This window comes from Ursus arctos, unplaced genomic scaffold, assembly GCF_023065955.2.
Source record: "Ursus arctos isolate Adak ecotype North America unplaced genomic scaffold, UrsArc2.0 scaffold_19, whole genome shotgun sequence".
Taxonomy (NCBI): domain Eukaryota; kingdom Metazoa; phylum Chordata; class Mammalia; order Carnivora; family Ursidae; genus Ursus; species Ursus arctos.
Genome location: NW_026622863.1, coordinates 38,363,137 through 38,383,663, shown reverse-complemented (window position 1 = coordinate 38,383,663; position 20,527 = coordinate 38,363,137). Strand labels below are relative to the sequence as shown.

Sequence of the window (20,527 nt, the reverse complement as noted above, 5' to 3'; positions counted from 1 at the left end):
CATAACAGTGAGAAAGATAATGGTAGGAAAACTGGGCTTCTTGTATCACTATGAGCCAGTCCTTCTTGGAGCCAAGCTACTTTCTTGCAGCGGTGTTTTCTACCTTCCTGTTAGGCAGCTAGTTGCACCAGTGGGTGAAGTGGGTCAGGCCGTTCTTCTTAAACAGCATATTCATTCGGGCAGGGCCTCTACAAAATAGTTTGATTTTTAGTTCTGATTTCCTACCTGCCTGACAAACTTTCCAAACTTTGCTTAGGAAAAATGAACTGTGCTGGTTTCCCTGGCCTTCCAGGACCCTAGGAGCCTTGATGTCTCATGGATACCTCTTTGAACAAATGGCAGAGGAAGGAGAAGGGGACGTAAAGTGGGAGCAGGGTAGTTTCCTGGTTTATGTGGTATTTCCCAGGCACGGCTGTTTCTCAGTACGGGAAACCACCCGGAAACTGAAAGCAGCAAAGAACCAACCCGAGTGGATGGGAGGTCATGGCAAGTGATGTCACAGGAAGCAGGAACTTAGAAGAAGCAGAAGCTAGGAGGCAAAGAAAACATGCCAACGCCCCGAGCAGCAGTGAAGAGAGAGGAAGTCTTGTGAGGACGGAGCTGAAGTGCAGAACTGCAGGTGAGCTCTGCTGGGGGGGCGGGGGGGGGGGGCGGTAGGGAGGCTTCATGCTCTTGCCCTCAACGGGTCAATGGCACTGCGTCTTGCACTTCACTCTGAAGAGTTTGTTCAGAGCACCAGAGCATGTCTCAGGGATAAGAGGGAGGCTGTGGGGGCTTCACCCAGGCCCTCTCCTGTTGCACTGGGAGGTCCTTCCCCAGAATCTGCATTCTGTTTTCATGCATTCGATGGGGACCGCATGTGTTTCCCACAGTCGCTGCTCTGGAGGTGGGTGTGAGCCTGGGCCTCAGGCAGGGCTCACAGGGGCCAGGCCAGGCATGTCCGGGCCACCCAGGGTCTAAGCTGCTTCCCCTGCTGGCAGCTCCCTACGGAACCATGCTGGCATGAATGGGGTATGTGGGCTGCCTTAGAAAAAAACACACGAGAACAGTTATCTCTGCATTGTCTACACCCATCCCCTTCAATAATAGCGATTACTAATAGAATAAATGAAAAATGCATTCCTTTAACACCGTCCTCTCACTGTGATACGCATCTTGAGCTGATTTGCAAATGCGAGGTTCTAAGTGGCACGTGGTCTGAAGCAGTTAGCCCCTAATGTTATGCTGCTGCATGGGCGGCAGCCGAACCTATTAATGAACTAATCCTAGACTCTCCAGTGGAGGCCGTCGGGGCTCCTCTGTGCTGCACTTTGCATTTCAGCTAAAATCAACAATGTTAAAGAAAGAAGAACTTAAATGGATTAGGCAGCTGAGAATCAGACACTGTGCTCGGCAGTTGCGGGGGCGGAGACCGCATGTGCAAGATCCCTGGACCCCGGGAGGGAGATGAAACTTTTGCTCGCCATGCACTGGGCACCCTGCCCCATCACTCAGCAGCTGTGGGGTCAGAGGCTCCGACTCTGGAGCCAGACCTCCCAGTCCTACCACTCACTAGCTGTGTGATCCTAGGCAAGTGACTTAGCCTCTCTGGGGCTCGGTTTCCTCCTCTGGGAAATGGAGCAGGGATAAAACGTAGATATGTTCAAAAAATGTTTAGAAGTGCTTGGCACACAGGACATACTCTATAAAGGCTTATTATGCCTGTTTCTTTATTCCACAAATATTTATTAAATATCTACCTACCATGTGCCCCGCAGAATTCTTAGTGCTTGCAATTCACCTTGAGCAAGTGTTAAGTTCCTGCCCACATGGAGTGTATGTGCCAGTTGGGATGATAAGAAAGAGGTAATTTCAGATGATAATGGGCACTACGAAGGAACTCTCGGCTCTAGACAGACGGAGTGCAGGCAGCCTCCTAAACAGGGACATTTGAGAGGAAGCCTGGCTGATGTCCCGTTGGGGACCAAGTGTGACATTCTGGGGAGTGGCAGAAGGCTGGCGTGGAGGGAAAGCACAGGCTTCAAGGCACAGACGTGCCGGAGAGGCAGGTGGGGCCTGGGAGGCCACGGCCAGATGTGTGTAAGGCTGCCCCTGCGTTCTCTTTCCTTCTGCTTCATCTCAGAGGAGAAATACCCCAGCAGACCAACACGCTGAGAGCTACGCACGCATCCAGCTCTGGCTCGGGGCCAGGGAACTGCCTGGTAAAATTGCCTTTTCAAATTATCCGTGGGCTTCCATGGAGCGACGTTTCGGGAAGTGACTGGCCAAATGCATCATTTAAAATTGATTGTAGTTCCGTGGTGAGGATGCTGTCCACTTCACTGTCTGTTCCCTGGGAAGGGACCCACCCGAGAAAATTCTCTTAGGCCTCAGCTGTAGAAGAAGCAGGTCCACTGACTTTTGAGTTTTATGGACAAAGTTTTCCTTGATGGCTTTTGTTTTCCTCTTTGGTCCGGCCCCATGGGAAGCTCAGAGCCACATTGTCTGTGTCCCTCTGGGTGCACCCCGTCCATGTGACTGTGTATTAACCTTAGTTCTGGCTCTAACACTGACTTCCCTACTCTTGCATTACCCAGTCCCTTCATCTGTTTACTTCATCCTTTCATTTTGTGGGTGTCCTTTGGAGAAGGGAGGGAGGCACAAAGGACAGAAGAACAGGTCCCTGAAGATGAGGTCATGAGATGTTCCTGCCATACAGGTGGAAACCAGGTGGGGGCGCTCATCTTCCAGGGAAACTGCTTGGCGCGGGCTGAGGACAAGGGGGAGCTTCTGCCAGTGTTGGCCCTACAGCTGGCAAGCCTTGGCAGTGGGTACTGGGGCCTCTGACCGGTGCCTCTCGGTAACTGGAACGTCCCACTGTGTTTAACGGATTATTCTATGTTTAAAGATGCACATTACAAAAAATACGCTATGGCCTCCAAAGCCAACTGAAGAGAGAATGTCCACCAAAGACAGAGGAAAGGCTGGCTGTGTGGGACTTACTGGGAGAAGACAGGTTGGTCCCCAATGTTGTGCTGACTTAGAGACTTTGAAGGATATTTTCAACCCCACCCCAGCTTCCCCGTATGTGCTGCTGACTTTGGAACCTGAGTGCGCATGAGTGCTGACTCCACTGCCTGGGTAGACGGGGGTCAGGGAAGGATGGTGGGAAGGTGGAAGGGACTGCTGAGTGGGACATAGACCCCGGGGCTTTATGATCCACCAACAGAGCTGCCCTGAGTGAACCCCTGGGGGGGGGGGCTGGTGGCCAACGCTTGGCAACTTGGCTCCGATGCCCTCGGTTTCCCTTGCTCAGAGAGGTCACGCAGGCTGCTTCTCAGGCCAACCTGGGTCTGCAGGCATCATGGGCCACCTGTTGGCAGAGGGACTTTTGGCTGGGAGCTGGGTGGGCTGTCTTGGCTAGAAGCTGTGGATCTGAGCTGGCTTCCTTTTACTGACGATGCGGTGGAGAGAGTTCGATGATTCCAGTTCCTCTGATGTGGGTCGTGTCAGCAATACCCTTTGTGTTGTCCTTGTGCTGGCGTCCTGATGTCAGTGGAGAAATGGCTAACAGGGGCACGTTCCCACTGCTGGAGGCACCATCTTTTTTCCCCCCGAAGGAAGGAGAGGTCACCCCTTGGGTCTTGGAGCCAATGAACGCAGCCGAGGCCCTGGAAAGCCCAGAAGTTTGAGTGTCTGAAGATGGGCCCATCAGCCTTAATTTGCACTGCATCACATTTGCAAGTTGCAAAATGGAATTTGCAATTGCTTTTTGGCAATGTTCAAATTAGCACTTCTTAGCATATTAATGAACTACTTTTTTTTTTTCATTATGTGACCAATTTTAATGTAAATAGCAGTCTCAATGCAAGGATTAGGTCAGTGTTTCAGGAGAATACAGTTCCGAGGCTTTCCGTGGAGGCTAAGAAGTTGGCTTTTGGATGGCTATGGCTTCCGCACAGAATGCGTGGACTTTTCAGACCCCCTGGCCTGGCAGGGTTTGGTCCCAGATGAGGTCTGTGACTCTGGGGTCAAGATTGGACAACCACGAGGTGAGGTGGCAGGCCCTGTGCCTGAAGAGGCTGGTGACTCAGCCAGGGCCGGAGAGCATGCTCATGCCCGTGCCTCAAACAGAGGTTCATGCAGGCCCCGTGGCCCGGATCACTTTCCCTGCTACAAAGGGAACAACTGTCTTCAAAACAGGTGACAATCAGCTGTGATGGGGTTCGAGGTGATTCCCCCTTCTAAGACGTTTTCCTGCATTGAGGCTCCTCTGGGATATGCTTCAAGGAGCTGGTCCCATGTCCTGAGAGCACACTATCTATAATTCACCCGAGCATTTTCTGGAGCCATGTCAGGAGAACTGGAAGAATTCCCCCCTCCAAAGAGCTGGTGGCTCTGGGGCAGGAGCAGTCCAGGGCTGGGACCCAAACCGCAGAGGAGAAGAACCCAACAAACTGGGCTCTTAAATAGGTCCGGAGCCCACAGCGTTGTGCCCTGACTTTCTTTCTGCAGAACCAGTGGTCAGAGACATGGGAGGTCTCAGTACGGGCCCCCCAAAACGCTAGAGCCGGAGAGACACCAGAGCCTGAGAAGTCTTCCTGGGTGGTCTCCACCCGGCCACTCGGCTGCCTGGAGACCGTGGCCTGGGCCCCCTGGGAGGGATGGTGACCTGCATTGGAGTGACACAGCCACACGAGGCTTTCAAAGACAAGAATGGACCCCAAGTTTTCTAAATGGCACTGCTTTCCTGGTTCATTATTCAAAATGAACTGATTATTCATCCCCAGCTTGAATTACCAGCTAAATACTATTTTCCTGCTGAGTGTACATTTGTAATGCTCTCCGTTTCCTCCTGCCTGATAGCATTACATTCCAGGGCCTTCAGCTACCTATTCTTTACTATCTATAGATGGGTGCGTGGGTGTGCTGATTGCATTTTAAAAACAAGAGTTTGTGTATCTGATGGATCTGGAAATAATCAGTAACTAAGGTAGCAGAGGGGAGAAAAAAAATCCAGCTCTTGATGAGTAATTTTAAAACTGTGAATATTTCACAGCTTGATAGATTCCCAGAGAATCTATCCTTCAGTCCCAGTGCCTCCCCAAATGCAACCCGGGACAGTAGGTGCTTTTTCCCCCCCCCCAGAGGTCTTGGGCACATGGTAGACATTGTGTTACCTGGGAGAAGCGATCCTCCTGCCTCCTACCATTCCAGGGACTTGACAGGAAGCTTCATTAGTCCACCAGAGAACAATTGACCTTGGCCAAGTCTCTTCCAGGAAAGCCCACAGTCAGATGGGCTTGTGGAACCACAGATTGCCTTGGTTCATGGAACTGAAAATCCCAGGGGGGTGGAGCTTAAGGTAGGGCTGGATCCAGGGGCAAGAACACTGTCGGCAGGGTTTTAGTTTGACCTGCTCTGCTTTGGCTCCATTCATAGGCAGCTTGGTTTCTCTCTTTGTGGTGGCAAGATGGCTACCAGCAACCCCAGGCATTTATCCGTCCTCTCTGGAGCTCTCGTGGAAAGAATCTCTTTTTTACACAAAGACCTATCATTGAATCAGGCTGGCCCTGAGTGGGTCCTACACCCACCCCTGAGCCAGTGGAATACGATGTCCTTGTTGTTGGGGTCTGGGTCACCTGCCCATCCATCCCTGAAGCTGCAGGCAGGTTCAGCTCTACCCAAGACCACATGGATTGAGCAAGGGGGTGGGGGGGGGAGGAGTGAGTCCTCAAGGAAAATTGGGATGCTATTTCCAGCAAAAGGAGGAAAGTGGCTGGGCAGGCAAAAACAACAGATGCCCACCCCAACAGCTTTTCAGTTAACTATTCACAGAAGTCCAGGAGCAAGTTATATCCAGAGAACAGAAAAGGAGTCTGATTCTACTGATTTAACTATATTTTCTCAGTGAGTGGTTGGCCCACAGTCTGTGGGTTTCCTTTTATATGGAGGCTAGTAACTTTCACTCTTATTTGCAAGCCCATGGGTCTGCTGAGCTTACCTGGCAGAAGCTCGGAGCTCTCCGGGCTGGGGACAGATTGTATGGGGAAGCTTGCTCTGTCCTTGGGGGGGGGGGGGTCACGCCTGGTGCCTCCATGGGCTCCTTCTGCTCCCATCTCCTGAGCACAGGGTCAGAAACAAGCTCCAGGAAGAGTCCTTACAGAAGACCACCAGTTTTTGGAACATTCTTTTTCTGAGATGCGGCTACATTCCCCGGTCCTCCTGTCCCAGATGTTGGCTCCCAGGATGATTTCTGGAACATGTGGCTCATTTAGTGGCCATGGAGCTAAGCTTTTCTCCTTTGACTCTGGCAGCTGGAGCCATTTGGGCCCCAGAAATGCTGGAGGAAGCCACACCTTAGATATCTCCATTTGGGGGGGCCTAGGGGGTGGGCCTACGGGTGGGAGACTGTCTCTCTGTCTCTCTGTGTCTATTCTCCTTCCTGCTCCCAGCTTCTCTTCTCTTTCTCCTTCCCACACTCCCTTCTCTTCTCCATCTTTCCTTCTCTCTTAAGCCCCTCTGTCTGATGGATCCTGGAAGCAATCTCTGGTGGCCATTTAGTCTGTTAGTTGGGGCCACTGCTCCGTTTTCCCCGGGTGGCCCTGGGCTGGGGTGCAGCACCATTGGGTCTGGGGTGCGGGTAGAAGGAAGAGCTGGGAGAAGCAGGTCAGAGGCCGCCCTCCCACTCCCGGGATGCCACAGTCCCAGCCCGCTGCATCGGGACTCCTGGAAGGCTTAGGGACAGCTATTGGCTTTACCCGGACCGGCTCCTTGGCTGCTGGTTCGGCCTGGAAGTGACCTGCCTGGTATCCGACCTCTCCCCCTCTGCCTGTTCGGGGTTCACCATCCCCTCAGAGGCTGGGCTGAATCCCGGGAGGACAATTCACAGGCAAGGGGCCGTGGACACCTCCTTCCCACTTATTAGGGCCGAAACACTCTGATGAAGCAGCAAGGGCCCGCCAGAGCCTCATTATTTTGGGCTTCATTGAAATGCGCAGAGAGCCATCCCTAGTACTTTATGTACTAAACTTAACCACAGTAATGTATTCAAATCATTCTGAATTTATCTAGACTGAGCATCCTTTCTATCGTCCTCCTCCTCCTCCTCCTCCACATTTTTTTTTAAAAGATAGCAAATGTGCTTTTTGAGACAACAGCTTAGGGCCACCTAGGCTGCATGGGAAGGACAGGTGGCCCCTCCCAGCTCCCCTCTCAGCAGTGGCCGCCCGGGGCTTACCTGACGGCAGTCGCATTGGGGGACCCGTGGTGCTTTGTCCGGGGCTCTGTCCGACCCCAGTGGCTCCTTCCTCGCATCCCTGCCCTTGCCAGAACCCTGCCTGTGAGGGAAGGACGTGCAGAGGGCAGAAGAGCCCCGAAGGACTCTGCCTAGGAGGCAGGAAACCGGTTCTCACCCCAGTTTGGACGCTGACTTTCGGGGAGATTTTGGGACACTCTGTCCTCTTCTCTGGGCCTCAGTTTCCTTGCTATGAAAACTCAAGCTGGCAAGAGTGGTGTCTTTGAACTGGTTCAGGGGCTTTAAAGCTGGGGTTCCTGTGTGAGCCTGGGGCGGCCCACGGACCTCCTTGAACTGTAAGGGACATGGCGCTTTTTTCGGGGGGGGGGGAAGTGCACAGCTTTCACTGGATTTACAAAAGGCTCTTGTCTAGCAAGGGGTTTAGATGTCAAGCATTTACAGGCACTCTGGACCCAGGCACCTTCGTGTGCACCTGTCCAATGCCTCGGTTTTATGAAGGCACCATGGAGGCCTGGAGAGGGGATGGGCAGGAAGAAGCTGGGCACGGTTCTGGGGGATTGCTGGAGACCGATCCTGGGGGAGACCCAGCAAGGCCCTGTTGGACTCCCTCCTAGAGCCCAGCCTTCTGGGCGGGGTGGGGGGGCGCTCTGGGAGTCCCAGGGGAGAGGAGACATGAAGATGAGTGAGGTGGGAACCACGTCCACACCAAAGCTTTTGGCCAAAGTGACCAGAACTGCGTGGAACTGGTCAGTGACCATCGTGTGTTGTGGGTTTCCACCTTCTACGTCCGCCTCCCGGCCACGAAATGGCAACTGCGGTCCACCAGGGCGCTCGGACACGGCAGAGGGCACGGGGCTGCTCCTGAGCCTTCTCTCCCTGGAAGGAGACGGGATCCTTCATCTCTGTTGTGATAGCCCCTCCACAGCTCTGACCCACGTCCGTGGCCCTGTGTCATGGCCGACAGCTCTGACCCACGTCCGTGGCCCTGTGTCGTGGCCGACAGCTCTGACCCATGTCCGTGGCCCTGTGTCGTGGCCGACAGCTCTGACCCACGTCCGTGGCCCCGAGTCTTGGCCGCATGAGATGTGAGCTGCCGTGAGCTGGGGGAGGGGAGGCACCCTGCTCCCCCCTCCCAGGCAGAAGCACCTGCTCTTCCTTCATCCAACTCTGGAATTTTTCTCCTGCTCTCTGTGTAACCGGATCTCCCTGGCTGGAGAGACACCACCACCGTGGGCCATGCTTTGTGGCTTCTTTTGATGTAAAACAGTGGAGCCTGCAGCCCTCTCGTCTGGGCTCCTCCTGACCTGAATCTGTAAGCGGCCCTGCTATAAATACCCCATGGCAGTCCGCGCAGCCACAGGGCCGTCTGGCCCCAACCAGGAGAGCCTGCCCCCTCCACAGGCCTGCTGGCCAAGAGACCGGGCTTCTCTGCAGCCTTTGCCATCCTGAAAGGTCTTTCTGGGGCCCTTAGCTTAGTATTTACCTCCAGTCCTTGAGCTAAATCATGCTTTCACTCTCCAGTCATGGAGGGAATATTAATATAGAGTTTTTTTTTTTTTTTTAATTTAGTTAAAAGATAGGGTTCTACTGTCTTTCAAAAGCCAAAGGCAAGCTCGCTCTCTGGTTACGCAGGCGCCATCTTCTGCGGCCAAGGGAGAAGTTCTGTGCGCTCACCATTAAATAAAATTTTATAATGAAAATTTTGTCTTATGAAGGTGAAACTTTGAGAACATATTAGAATTCTCATTTTTCTATGCACAGCAATCAAATGACCTTCCTATACCGCCACATAAAGTATGGATTTAAAGTTCAATGATCCAGTCAGTCATTGAACATTTTCTTAAAGAGTAATTTCTTCCGTAACTATGGATGTTTACATATGGTGTTCTTTTTGGTATTTACCTTTTAAGAATTGAAGAAACACCGACATTCTTTTTTGGAACTGTATCTTAATAGCCTTTGTTTATTTTTAATATGTGGCGTTCCAGGCCCTTGCTCTAATGATTTTTTTCACACTGCATTGATAATTAAATTCATTCATTTTCCCAGCTGCACAATTCCTTTAAATAAAAAGTTATGGGTAATAAGACCTCTTACGCTCAAAGTACAGAGGAGAAAAGGGCATATCGGGCTCTCCGTCGAGGGGAGTCGTGCACACCGCGCGGGTCACAGGTCAAGGCGAAAAGGAACGTGCATGGGGTTCTCCGGTATTCGGGGCTTCTTCATTCACAGACGGGTGACCCGTGGGGTTTGGTTTTCTGAGACCGGAAAGCATGAGTTCTCCCCCCTTTTTGTTCACAAAACATGTAATTTATCTCCATGTGTCCTGTGGAGATTTTTAGTTCATAATGTGTATTAATCGCGTCATCAGAAGCACCGGAAACGGTGTCTCTCCGATGATTGGAGAGACGCTTTGCCTGCTGTTACCAAGTAGCATCTTCGGAAGGAGGGCAGTAAAAGTGAGCTGAGATATTTAGTGACATAAAAAGAAGCACGTAGATTTGTGAAAATGTAAAACTGTGATCTTGCGAGAGGTTCTCGAAGTAACGAGAGAAATGCTTCGTCCCTGGGCTATTGATTCCCTTGTAGCTTCTGTAATTTCATGGGTGCTATAAGGATTTGGTTTTTACACATTTTAATTTAGTCCAGAGATGTTCCTATTTTAATTATCCATACACAAGGGCATAGTATCTTTCTCTGGTTATTGCTATATGTTACATTTATAGATAGCAATAGCCATTTGAAAAAAAACCCAACAAAATGCTTTCACCTAGATGACCAAAGGGTTATACTCATTTGTTTTAATGACACTGTATGGACCTTTGCATTCTTAAATAGGATTTTTAAATACACGGGATGCAAACACTCATGGAGGTTCACACAGACAGTTTCGCCCAAGAGAATAGAAAAAGAATTTGCTCAATGTCCCTTTTGTGAAAGGTTGGGAGGCGCAGCCCCTGAATCGGGAGGGATGCCTGGAGCCCCTGGCTTTCCTCGTTGAAACCAAAGGGCAAGGGATCGGGGGACTTGAGAGCAAATTGATTCCCACTGAGCCTCCCGCTATCACATTTCAATGGAGAAAAAGCCATTTGGAGAAATGTGATATTTTAGCTATTGTACTGGGCTCAATCTGTAGATGCAAAGAAAGATAAGAGACAATATATATATATATATATATATAATATATAAAGTAAATACACATATAAATCTATACCCAAATGTATTTATATATGTGTATATTTGTAATACACAATAAATTATATATGTATAAATTTATGTATAATATAGAAAAAGAACAATCTGATGGAAGCACCCATTCACAAAAGCACAAATTCAAACCACCCAGCTCACATGCTATCGTGCTGCCGTGAACAGTGATTCCCTTACAACCAAGGGGCATTTCTGCTCCTTCCAGGGAGGAACAGCAAGCAGAAATGGGTCTCATTTAAGCGAATCCCCGCCCAACCCTTCTCTCCTGAGAGGTTGTGGAATATTACGCTGAGCTAGAGGGGGTTGCTTCCTTTCCTGGTAATCCTGCAGGAATGCCTGGGGGGCTCTTCCCAGAAACAGCCCCCCACCCCCCCTCTGCACGTCACATGCCCTGACGAAAGCCTTTGAGCTCTGCCAAACGGCCAGGTCCCCACAGACCAGTTGCAGAGCCCCATGGTAAGCATGGTTCAGGGTGTCACCCAGCCCCGCCCTGCTGGAGACCACACTGACCTTTAGCTCAGCCAGCAACTCCCATCTGTTGAATGGGGCGACACCAGCCTCGGGGCAAGGAGAAGAACGAAAGAGTTCTTCCAGGATCCTTGGGCAAAGAACCTAAGTCAGAGTTACACAATGGGTGTCTGGAGTCCTACTCTACCCACAGATTGGTTCTCAGATTATTTAAAACCAACATGACTTGGTTGCTAACATGTAATAATTGGAGATTTTACATAATTATCTGGAGTTTTGGCTTCATTTGAATGTTTGGCAGTTCCGGGAACCTTGGGTCCTTGCGTCCGTGCAGAACAATCCATCAGAGCTGACCATCTGCCCCTTTAGATGGCCTGGACCCCACACCCGGATCCCAACCCCAGGAGTCTGTAGCCCCTGTTCCCTGGAGCTCACAGCCCCCTGCCCTGGCTTATCCATCTGGCCCTCCCGCCACTGCAGGTATTTATAAAACACTGGTGTCTGCATGGGGACAGTTGGCCATGTCTTGGATGGCCCTGCCTCCCCTCCCTGTGTGGCCAGCTGGGGTTTGTACAAGTGACAACTGGCCTAAGAGTGTCAGCCACGTTGCTCAGAGGTGGGATCTTTCAGATTATCCGCTGAGACCATGCCCTTTCAGCCCAGACACCACCATGCTTCTGAGAACAAGAGCCTCCCAACCTTCTGGAAGGACCACAGAGGTTGATGTGTATGGGGTTTCTGGCACAGCTCCCTCGCAATCCGAGGCAGCCGGGGTGCAAAGTTAGCTCCATGCACCTGTCTTAGGTAAGCGTGCGTTCCTTCTGCATTTAAACATGCTGTTGCCTGTGACACTGGCACTGGCTGCGGTCTGGGCTCTCACAACGCTGTTGTTCCCAGGGATGCATTTCTTCCTTTCCCTCCAGTGGTGGCACAGAGTATGAGCGTGCATGTGCATGGCCCGGTGGGGTGTCTGCTTATTCCTGTCTGGCACAGGGGAGGAGCTGGGGAGAGGGATGACCGCACAAGACCACCCCAATAGAGGGCACACAGTTTGAATGTCCTGTTCATGGTCATTCTCCCCTGCTGGCCTTGGAGTTCCTGGAGGACGGGGCCTCTGTCATTTTCATCTTTGTATCTCCAGTGCAGATCAGTAGCTGGCGCTGGCTAAACGGCTGGACGGACAGGTTAATGGCGAGTTGGTTCTGTCTTCTCTCCATGTATCGGGGGCAGGGCGTTGCCAGATTCGCATGGCTGTTGCAGGACAGCAGGCTTGTGAAGCAGGTGGAGAAGCAGCCTGGGCCGGGGGGAGGTGTGCCTAAAGGGCCCCGGGGCCAGGGTCCTAGCCTTGACTCTGCCACTTCTCAGCCACTGCCTTTCCCAAAGGAAGGACAGAGCGAGTATGATTTTTAAGGTTCTCCTGCCTGTTGCATCTCTTCGTCTCCCTCACCTCTCCCCCCAGCCCCTGCATTGCCTGCTCAACCTAATTGCCAGGTCTGACCCTGGAACACAGCTTTCTTGAGAGTCTCCAAGACCTCACACCGACCTGGGCTGGAGGGCCCGTCACATCCTCGTCAGCAGGGACTGGGTGCTACAAAGTTTTCACTATCAATGAGGACTCGCCATGCCGAAATCGGACATGTGCCCTCTTTCCCCGATTTCTCCAAGAAGCAGCCACACCTGAATCCCACCGCAGCCGTTGTTGGCGCTGGGACCTGGCTCCTGGGAGAAGGAGGCCGGACTCCAAGGCACCCGCATGCAAGTCTGCAGTGAGAAGGTATTTGTCGAGACGGTAGTCACCCGAGAGGGGCATCTGATCCAAGCTGGGCTTGGTTTTTCCTAGAAACCCACATTCAAAAGCTTTGTTTTTTGCTCGTTGTGTCTAAGGGGAAATGAAGACTAACTCAGGATTTGAGACCCAGGAAAGACAGAGGCTGTGTCATATCAGGCCCCAAAGGGGACCCGTTCAGGCTACAGAAGAAGAGGATTTGGAATGGGATGCGTAGGGCAAGGGAACAGAACCCTCTGGCCAAGGAGGTTTAAATACAAGAAGCGTAGATTCCCTAACTCTGAATGCACAGGCTTTCTGGGAAAAAGGAATTAGAAACACCTAAGTAGAGAGTGCATAGGATGGGTGAAGGGATTGTTTGGCTAAAGGTCTTAGAGGCGGGAAATCCTTTTCTTGTGTTGAGACTAAAGGCTTCCTGAAAAGGTGTCCAAACCGAAGGTGGTTGGTTATGAACTCACTGCCTACCTGGGGCCAGACAGGGTGTGGTGAGGCCTCCAGGCTGGCGATCTATGCGGGGAGGGCTCTCTCCTTGTCTCTGCCGGATGAACTCTACTGGAATGTTCGGAGGGGAAGAAGTAACTAAGAGAGGGAGGACCAGGCACAGGTTCGCCTCTACGTGTCCTGGGAGGCTCACTTGTATCCGAGTCTCTGCCATACCCGCTCCTGCTAGCCCTCTCCCAAAGCTTTCGCTGCTTACCTGGGCCCAGGAATCCCCAACACCCAAGTTAACTTTGTGTCCAGCTGGCCATCTGGGTTTTCTTGCCTTGTGCTTTCAAGAATTTATGCACCTTTTACTCCGCACGCTTCCCTCTGCACACACACACATGCACACACGCTGAGCAGACTAGACTGTAACATCTCCAGGGCGAGGCTGAGGATCCCTGTCCCCACGCAGTCCCCAGGACCCCGCGTGTCCCTCCTTGCTGGTGGACCGGTGAGGTCGATAAACCTGTGGCCTCCGAGGTTTTGCTACCCAAGACAAACTACGGACTGTTTTAAACATACTGGCCTGACTTTGAAGCAAACACTGGGTCAAAATCGTCTAGGGGTGATCGGAGCTCCAGGCTCTCCAAATCCGGCTGTAGAGTTATGATTTACTGAAACACGAGAATGTTCTGCTTTTACTGTGCAGAGCTCTCCATTCCCAGCTATTTGTTTTACACATTTTCCCCATTAGAAAATGAAGCAATTAGAAGACAACCCGGATTGTTTTGCACTTAGGGGTTTTCACATATCTGCTTGGTAATTTCATATCTCTAGCAGCTTGGGCTTAGCATCTTTAAAGAGCCTTGTTTAGATTTGTCTGGATAATATTTTCCAGTTCAAAGTAATGTTAAAGCAGTAAGCAAATGCTTGGCAAAACTCAGATCTATTAGCCCTGCTGTTCACACCTGCAGTTTCTCTCCATCCAGGTGTGGGGTTAACGTAAGCACCTCGGGTATTTGCAAAGATTCTTTAGGAGAAAAGAAAAGGGAAAAAAAACCTAAGATGCTTCATCAGAAATTACCTTACTGGTAGTAAAACCTCAGTTCCCAAGAATTTATAAAAAGAGATGTCTTTTAAATGCCAGGCATGAGATTTGGAAGCATTTTGACAGATGGGGACGCAGGGGACCAACCTGCGCCAGGTTCTTCTTATGTGAATAAATATTCATTTTGTTTTGTTGGGGGGGGGATTCCAAGTCCTTAGGCAGAGGGTCCCTTTTGTAGAAGTAAGATCGATTTCTATGGCAAAAATCACGGGTTCTCCAGTATCAGTATTCTTTTCTAAAAATCTCACTCTTCCCTAACAATTCAAGCCTCTGGTGGGATGGGTTCAGCTACGGCCTTTTCTTCCTGCACGCAGCTAAGCAAAGCCAGGTGTGAAAACGGTGCGTTCTCCCCTTCTCAGCCACCTTTGTTTCTTTGGAGGGGCACGAAGAAAAAGCTTCGTTCAATATTGATAGTGTTTTGATATGTTAGAATCAATAGCAGGTCAGGAATCTTAGATAAAACGTGTATAGATGGCATTTCCCCCCAGTTTCACCTTTTTGGACGATATTTTAAAGGGATTTTCTTCTGTTGTCAAAGCCTGCGATCAGCCTAGCTTATCACAGAGAGCATGTCCAATTGGTACCGGAATGGTCCCTCCTGAAACGTCAGTAAGATGACATTATTATTATCCTTAAAAAAAAAATCTTTTTCCCCCTTGTGTTGAATTTAGCAAATTTGGGTTTTAAAAAAAAACCCTTAAAATAATTTTCCTTCATCTGGCAGAGAGTAACGTTGCTCGTAATAGGTAAAAATAAATGCTTTGTCATTCTAACAAATATTTTAAACCAAAGCAGCAGATATATGCTAAATATATTTCACTTAAATTTATTTGAAAGACAGAGAGAGAGAGAGCGAGAGAGAAAGAGAGAGAGAGGGAGGGGGAGACAGAGTGTGCCTTAGTTGCAGCTGTCTCCAAAGAGTTTGGGCACAAATATTCTTTCATTCCTTTGCATGATTTCGATAAAATTAGGTCAAAGAAATGTTCATTTGAAAACAGTGCTTTGTCATATTATCTACAACACATGTCTAGCAAATTTATGAATCCAGCATTCATCGGCGTGAAGTTCCAAATCCTAATGAATGGTTTAGACAGCATTGTCATCAATTTTCCGCAGGTGCAGCTGAGGCAATCAGTCACTTCAATCAAAAGCCTCCGTCAACTTGCGTGGCGCTGTCATTTTTTACCCTCGGATTGCTGAAATTAACAAAAACGGATCCCTCCCTGAATGCCTGTACACCCCTGCCGCCTTTGGGTGGCGCTTTTGAGCAGCGCTTTGCTGCAAGCCGAACCCGAAGATTTCACAGCATTCTTTTTTCCTTTTTTTTTTTTTTACTTTATACTAACATAATATTTCTTTTGTGATATTATGGAGATAAAATTGCACTGTGTGTTTTAACACACATTACAACAACCTCTTAAGGCAAAAAAGTAAATTCATGCAAATGAGTTATAGAAAGTGGCAAGATTTGTTGCTGGTGCCTTGCCTGCCCGGTGAGACCGTGCAGGGAAGGCTCCGGTTACCTCTGCAGTTTTGTCAGGGTCTGAACTTCTCAGCACCTTCCCCTGCCAGGCTGCCTTGTAGATTGCAATCTGGGCTCTGAACTTTGGAGCGGTTGCTTTAAGAGTTAAGATTTAGGAGCCTTTCCCTTGCTTCCAGTGGGTCTCTGGAAATCTTCTCCAGGGCAGACTTTACTGGCATCGGGAGAGGCACGTTTTATTACAGTATGGATGATGAGTATTCTATTCCTACCTTTGCATCTACTGAGCTGCTTCTCCTCAAAGGGTTAATAGCAAATTCTTCGAATCCTCTCACTTACCTTAAAGGACTCCGGAAGGATCCAAAGAAGGGGAAGCTTTGGCTTTTTATATCATTGAAAAATAACCTTGTTTCCAAAACTCTGTAGTCCAAAAAGGATCTCAATAGTACCAGCAATACAAAGAGAATACTGCAAGAGATACTCTGCTTACACCAAAGACCAACACTCCTGTCTTTATCCCGAGAACACCACCAGCTGCCTTCTAAATCTTTAAAATATATGGACAGACAGAAAGCACTTAGCATCCATTCCTCCATGATGAATAGAGTTAACCTTTGTAGTTTGCCAAAAGTCAGTAAGTTTTTCTTTCCCATTTATTTCAGGAGAATCAGGAGTGCAAATGCAGGTAGGACCAGATAAACTCACATTGTCTTGGCCTTTTTTTGCTTAACGACAGCAGTCAGATTGCTTACAGCAGCCGGTAGGAGAGATGTACTAATATTAACTTATTTAAATCATCGGGTTACCTTTATTGGCAGAAGCCCTTGTACTTATTAAACCGGCTTGAAAAATATTTAGGCGTCTCTCCCTTGCAGATGTCACTAATGGTCAATTACCCCAACATTTCTGCGGCCGCGGTGAAAAATACACGTGGTTTCTGAAGAATGCAAATTCTAAGGAATATAATAAAAATGTACTTTTTAATAACTAGTTGTGTCACTTTGCAAATAGCTTTGATGTAGGATTCCTGCCTGCATAAAGTTGAAGTTACATCTGTGTCATCCATACCTGCGTTTATGATACCTTCCCTGAGAGAGCAATTAGGGGCTGGCGGAGGCTGGAGTCTTAGCTAATATTTGAAACTACATGTACGTCTGCAGCTAACGGGGGGAAAAAGGGCTGTGATCATCTGCGAATAGAGAAGAGAATTCTAACAGCTCCCACCTTCTAGACTCTTGATAAAAAATGCAGGTGGGGGTTGCCCGGAGAGTCTCGAGGGGGTGGCTTTTCCGCTGAGAGATGAGGAGCGGCACACGGCAGCCGGCAGGGGCTTGCTGGAGGGAGCCTACCTCGTGGCTCCTTTTGGTGGAGCTTGAAGTTAAATGGTCCTGTCTCCTTCTCTGGTTGTGTCACTCATTAAAGATCCCTTGAAATGCACCCTTCCTTTTAGTTGCTTAGAACTAGTCCGTGTGCATTTTGGCTACCCCTCATTTCTTATACCGGCCTATGCAAGAGATCTTGTCTTTATATTTTCATTAGCAAAATATAAAAACATTTGACTCGCTGTCACTCTTAACATAACTGCAGATCTCGTCAGAAAAGGTGACGTGAAATCGAGTGTCCATAAATCAAACCAATAGGTGCGCAAGAAAGAATCAGCCACACATAGAGCCACAAATACGTAGTCTTCAAGGAGATGCTTTGTACTGTCTGTGTGTTTTAATACTCTGTTTTCCATTAGGATGCTCCCTGTTCTACAGAGAAGGCAAATGTTTCCATATTTGATTTTTTCTTTCTCTTACAATCCGGAAGAGAATTTCTGTGTTGTTGTTTTCTTTCTATAAAGAAGGAAAATAACGTCGTTTTTTTTTTTCTCCCTCCTCGAATACACGCCGTGAAGAGATTTCCAGCGTGTTTTGTCCAAGCATGCAAAATGTTTTATTAATCAGAGCCATAGAGAAGAAATGAGAGTACTACGTCTTTAAAAGTGCCCGGGCGTCCAGGTACACGGGGAGATGGGTAAAACCGTTGACCAAGCACAATGTACGTAGACAAATGTCTTCTCATTGTATGATGCGTGAAGGCCATGATAGATGACTTCTAACAACAAAGCGTGGCCACCGAGACAAAATTAGTGTTGTTTTAATTACCAGTGTCTGTAATGTTATCTATCCATAACTGCCTGAAATAGACCGGCACCAGGGTCAGGAGAGGCCCGAACGGACCCTTCCATGCTGAGCTTTATCGGCCCTCCAGTCGCATTGGTGTGTTTCAAAAAAAAAAAAAAAAGTTTAATGCTTCCCTTGAAAACATTTACTTATGGCAAAAAATTGTTTCTTGTTTAAGAGAAGTGCCTTTATCTTTTTCTTTCAAAGCGGAGAAACAAGCAGATCTTATTAAATGCTTTTTGGAGGTCAGAGTAATGGGCAGAAAATGGAACCGACCTTGACATTCGTCAACGAAAGTTTACACTCTTGGAGCGGTGTTTTTTGTCAGTCACAAATAGCATGATGACACTAATAGGAAGGAAGATTCTTTATTTTTGAAACCTCCTTGAGCGGAGATGGGCCGCTCTTCAGACATTAGTAAGTGTGTATATTGTCATGATGAAGTATCCCTTAGTTTCTGAGCTTGTGGGAGATGAAAGATAGACCAGCTTTTGAAAATGGCCTGCGTGGCACATGCTATAAATGAGCAGGGAAAGCAATCGAGCTAATAGATTACAGTAATTATCCAATCTTTGGCTAGTTTGTATTGGCAAACTATAAATACAGTACACATTAGAACAAGGTGCTTACAGAATGTACATGAAAGGTCATTGTAATTTGCAAGTCGCTAGTCATTAGAATATGCTAAAAACCATTGCTTCAGGGCTCAGATTTTAATGATGAATACATTGATTATTAAGTAGCAGAGGAAAAATGTACAAGAGCTGCTGTGGTGTAATGATAGGTCGCTTTATTTTGGGAAGGAAATCAACTCAGTTTCAGAATGCATGCATTGAGGAATATAATTGCAGTGAGGAAAATTCCTCAGAGGAGCTTGGCACATATTAAAAGCAAAAACTTGAGACATGTTTGTGATAAGATTACTAATAAATCTCTGGTAAGTCTTAGACTCCTGACAATAATACAGCAACGGAGTACTTCATCTTCTCCAAGCTTCAGAATTTAAGATCAGTCACAAACAATCTAAATTACGACGGATACTAGGCAGATGCAACACTGGACGATGTGTCTCGTCATAAATCTCTCGTTCCTTATATGCAAATTAAACTCCATTTTAAAAGATAATTTTTCACATGGTGATCGCCTTTATTTGCAAAATGCTGGTGATTTTTAATGGGCAGAGGAGAAAGCCCGGCTCCAGACCTGGGAACGATTTCGTGCGACCGGGGCGGCAGGAGCGCGTCATCCGGACACTTCGGGTGGGGCACCGCCAGCGACTTTGGGGAGAAGTTACGGGGCCAGTGGGCCTTACACGGCGCCTCGCTGGGCCCCGCAACTGCCTTGGCAACTGGCCCCTCGGGTTCCCTGGGTTCCACCCACGCTGCAAGGCTTTCTGACTTCTTTTTTTTTTCTTTATTTTTTAATTGCAGAGTGGGGTTCCAATCCCCGCGTGTGCTGGCGTAGGGGCGTTCTCCCTGCCAGCCCCCTCCTCCCCCGGCGCGAGCTCCGCCCTGCAGAGCGCCTGCGCCCCCCGCACCCCAGCCTCGGTTCCCTGCAGCCTGCGGTGTAATCCCTCACGCGGCTTTCGTCACCATCGTCTTCACAAAGAGAAGGCGGCGTGGAAATGGGCCTGTAGTCCTGAGTGCTGTGCCAACAGCCATTACTTTCTTGGTTTTGTGGGTTTTTTTTTTTTTTTTTTTTTTTTGCATTTTAGGGGTAAAGCCGCTCACTTACACCTGGGTCCCCATAGGTAGAGAGGGAATGGCTTGCTTCTCCAAGTCACAGCCTGTACTCTTCAAATGTCTGTCTCTCAAGCACTGATTTTTACCGTGGGGCTGTTGGGGGGAAACTCGGAAAGAATAAAAAACGGTTTTCGGAGAGTGGGGAGTGCCTGCTTTTTGTGAGATCTCCCAATCCGCTACGTCACCTCTCGATGCCTGCGGTTTATAGGACACGCTCGGGCTCTTGGGTGGAGCCACCTGGCAGTGAGACCCCGGGGGTGTGGAGGCCTCTCCAGGTCCCCAGAGACAATGATGCTGCCTGGCGCCGATCTGGCAGGAGAGCCAAGCCAGGGGCTTTCACACCCCACCGGGCTCGCCCGGGCAGCAGTGGGGTGCTCGGGACACTCTCATTCTTCACGCGCCTCCACGGAAATGTCACGACCGAGGGAACGAGGTGTCCCGGGTGTTCCTTGCCAGGCAGCCGCACCAGACCGGAAGGCTGGGCAGGCGCCTGTCTTTCCCCAGTGCTATGGGGAGGAGAGTCCCACTTCTTTTTCCATTGTTTTCTTGGATAGATACTGGCAGGTCCCAGGGAAGTGTTGTGAAGTCTTTGTGCATCTCTTTGTTTATCTGTCATTCTACCCCCACGCCCTGCGTGTACACACACACACACCCATTCTTCAAGTTAACGGACTTAAAACAAAAACCAAGTGCCGTTGATCACGGCTGATAAAAAGCCTTGCCAGGGAGGAAGGGACCGGCGGCTCCATGGGGGTGGATGCCGTGAGAACCAGGTGGCGCAGCACACCCCTCTGGGTCCCGGGTAGCCAGTGATTTCATCAGCCTGCGCATTACGCGGCAACACCGCACAAGGGTAAGAATATAAATATGCTTTACAATTCTCAGCTCCCTATCATAAGAACACT

The 20,527-nt window shown here is 49.2% G+C and overlaps 1 long non-coding RNA gene across 1 annotated transcript; it reads left to right on the top strand.

The window, feature by feature from the left end:
* Nucleotides 1-523: 523 nt before the first annotated feature.
* LOC130544146 (uncharacterized) lies at nucleotides 524-19,005 on the top strand. Its single transcript, XR_008960169.1, has 4 exons — nucleotides 524-619; nucleotides 11,574-11,719; nucleotides 12,375-12,689; nucleotides 15,349-19,005. It is a non-coding gene; the product is annotated as an uncharacterized LOC130544146 (long non-coding RNA).
* The last annotated feature ends 1,522 nt before the right edge of the window (nucleotides 19,006-20,527 follow it).